The following is a 3,631-nucleotide window of genomic DNA, read 5'->3' on the forward strand; positions in this document are numbered from 1 at the left end:
TTTGAACTTTGAAGCTAAGGTAGGCTACTGAGCAACAAACTCTATTTTATAACCTTAAATATGCAATCCAATCGGTCTTGATAGTTTTTGACTTCAGGTTGCAGATTTTGGATTGGCAAAGCTTGCTTTTGATGGCTTTACTCACATCTCCACAATCCCCTTTCTTCTTACCAATCACAGGGAAAAAACAACTGACAATGATGGATTGGCAACATAAGATGAAGATTGCAATAGGAGCAGCCCGTGGACTTGTTTATCTACATGAAGATTGTTAGTTATGTTGTTCTTATTGTCTATCTTCTTGTAGACTTACTATATGGCATAAGGTTCTAAATTTATGCTGGTTTCCAGGTTATCCCAAGATTATTCATCGTGGCATCAAATCATCCAATATTCTTCTAGATTTGAACCTTGAACCTAAGGTAGGCTACTGAGCAACAAACTCTATTTTATAACCTTAAATATGCAATCCAACTGATCTTGATGGTTTTTGGCTTTAGATTGCAAATTTTGGACTTGCAAAGCTTGCTTCTAATGGCTTTACTAATGTCTCTACAACGCTTATTGGAACTTTTAGGTACAAATATTTCAACTGCATAGTCAATTGTGCTTCCCACTTTTTCTCCTACCCTTCATTTCATCTGAATCTATTTGCTACCTTTTTTCTTTCTAACTCAAGCAGACTTATCATTTGTATGGGCAAGTATTTGGCTCTTGAATATGCTTCAAGTCGTAAATTGACAAATAAATAAGATGTTTTTTTCTTTTGGTAGCATGCTCCTTGAGTTGATTACTGGTCTTAGGGCAGTAGATTCACCTGCATCATTTACTAAAGGAAGTCTAATGGATTGGGTTAGTACCATAGCTGTGATTATAATGTATAATGTGATACTATTACTGACAAAAATCTTATGCCAATTTATCAAATATCCATGGTTTAAAACTGATACGAGGATTTATCATTGTGGAGGCTCAACCCACCCTTACTCGAGCACTTGAAGATGGCAATGTTGATGAACTTGTTGATCGCCAATTGCAGAACTAAAATTCAAATAAGATGATGCAACTGGTTGCATGTGCAGCCTCTTCTGTTCAATATTTTGCAAGAAGACACCCTCGTATGGTCACAGGTATGTTGTCTACTTCTAGTGAGATATATTTGTCAAGCTTTGAATTATATTGTGTGTGCAATATGCTTGAATTTCAATGCTATTGTTTTGAGTGCCTGGATTGAAAGTAGCCATGTTCTCCAGATAGCTCGAGCCTTGGAAGGTGATGTTTCTCTTGATGATGTAAATGAGGGAGTGAAGCTAGGGCATAGTACTGTGTATGGATCATATGGAAGCACGGACTATGATTCCAGCCAATATCTTTTTAAAGCTTTTCATTAGTTTGGCTTATTCTGTAAAATTTTAAGCAGAGCATTGCAATTGAATGTTTAAAATTTCCTAGACCACAAGCATGAATGTTTGATAGTCTCAGAAAATTGTGACAGAAAATTATATCAAACCTCTTTTTTGGCATTGTGTTTGGTTAAATTCAGCTTGTATATTTTCCTTTCTAAATAGATGCACTCAATTTCCCCTATTATGTTCTGGCATTGGTTTCTATTGCAGAGTTATGAATCAGAATTGATTACAGATATAAATATATAAGTATTTGCCTCTTATCACTTTTAGATTTAAAAAAGAGAGGACAATGGAGGCTTTTACTGGAATTTGTCTTCCTCCAAATGGTCTACTTGTTAGAATGTCACAGTCGATTCTCAAACGTTTCAAAGATTATGGGAAATTCTACCTACATAAATTTTGCATCAATCTTAAATGCATAAGTAACTTGATCAAGCAGGCCATCCAATCAACATCATGACTACCTGAGTCATAATCCCACTTAGTAATAGGACTAGCTATACGTAAGCTTCTGTTTCTACTTCTTGCAACTACATGTATTAGACTGTCATAGGAATAGGGAAGGTTTGCTGATAATTTTTTAAAGTCATGAGCAAATAACAGTCCATTTTTTTATTTCCAAGCCTCCACATACAAGCACATCAAGATCAAGGAGAAGACAGTCATATGAAGCTTCTACAAGACAAAGAGAGTCCAATCAGAGATATACACAGATAAATGACAGTCAAAGGCAACCATTAAAGATGGAAGGACAGCCCATGGCAAGCACTAAGTCAACCTATTCAAGGACAACAATAGCACAACCCATTCTAGTCCACAAAGAACATATATCACTATAAAAAAAGCATCCTTTGAGCACACAATGACACAACCCTACCCGAAACAAAGAGAGCAGCACCTATATCAAAAGAACGAAGAATTGAACAATGTTCATTGTTGTTGCATTTTTAAACAGAGCATTAATATGTAGTCAATATTGTGACAAACGGAGATGTGATCAAGAATGGATCATCTTCACAGTGAAATGATAAGGATACAGAGCAATATTTTGTCCCAAACATAACGGAGGATAATCATAGCAGTAATGTGATTTGTTATATACTTGAAGGCTACATGTATTATGGAAAATTGCAGTTGTTGAAGCAGAGTTGTTGCAAAAGTCTCCTCATGATTTCACGAAGCAGTAGTAGCACAAGGAACATACCATCCACAAGAATCAAGTCAATAAATAAAGAGAAATTTGCAACTCTCAAAGTCTGAAAAATCTCAAGCAAATGATAGAAGGATCAACTTCAAGGCATATATGGCTATCAAGTCAGTCCAAGGATATTAAACGAGCATGAATACTCATTCACAAAGGTTATATGACATGGAGAGTTTTGTTGTAGATCTCACACAAACACTATTAAAGAAAAATACAGTGATAAAGTCATAAAGATAGTATGATAAGGTCAAAAGTGAATGACAAGGGTTGTGTGAGCAGCCTACATAGAGTGCCTATGATACAACCCAATAAAGAAGTTTATTATAGTGGTAAACAACGACAAGCCCTAGATCATAATGAAAGATGAAGAACAGAATTGATTTATTTTGTTTGAGTAGATTGGAGATTAAAATACCAAAGGTGACAGTGAATAAAGGTTGCAGCAGCATCAAGAATCTCAAGGCCAATGCTAATCTTAATCAACATAAACAAAGCATAGATGATTCACAAAATAGAGATAGGTATCAAATGACATGTATGCATTTATTTTTTACAAGAAAAGACAATAAAACTATCAAGCTGCAGTCCCTTTTAGTCTCTTTGAAATAAATAATAGATTCGAGAGAAAAATAGGGCAGGTCTTAACAGTAAATAGAGCAGTATATAAAAGTTGTGACAATGAATTTCTTCATGATTAAAGAGCAGACTTGAAAGTTAATAAGCAATAACAGTATATACAAGGGTGAATTTTTCTCAGAAATATTAATGCTTAAGAACCCAAGTATCAAGAGTTCACCATCAAAAGAGGTAAAGAGTAGTTCATTCTCAAGGCATAAAGAGGCAGCCTTAGTCATAAAAAGCCCCAAAAAGACAATTTTAAGAAGCAGAAGGTACAGTTCATGACAGTGATGATTGACGGTCAACATAAAGGATTGAGCACAGGGTAATCATTGCGATATCAGGATTGAAGTCATAGTTTAATGTATATGGTGTATATTAAAGAGGATGCATTATACTA

The 3,631-nt window shown here is 35.0% G+C and overlaps 1 pseudogene; it reads left to right on the forward strand.

Annotated features, from left to right (window-relative positions):
• The first annotated feature begins 200 nt into the window (after nucleotides 1–200).
• On the forward strand, nucleotides 201–1,550 carry LOC131059926 (proline-rich receptor-like protein kinase PERK1; annotated as a pseudogene).
• Nucleotides 1,551–3,631: the final 2,081 nt, after the last annotated feature.

Source organism: Cryptomeria japonica, chromosome 7 (assembly GCF_030272615.1).
Source record: "Cryptomeria japonica chromosome 7, Sugi_1.0, whole genome shotgun sequence".
NCBI lineage: Eukaryota > Viridiplantae > Streptophyta > Pinopsida > Cupressales > Cupressaceae > Cryptomeria > Cryptomeria japonica.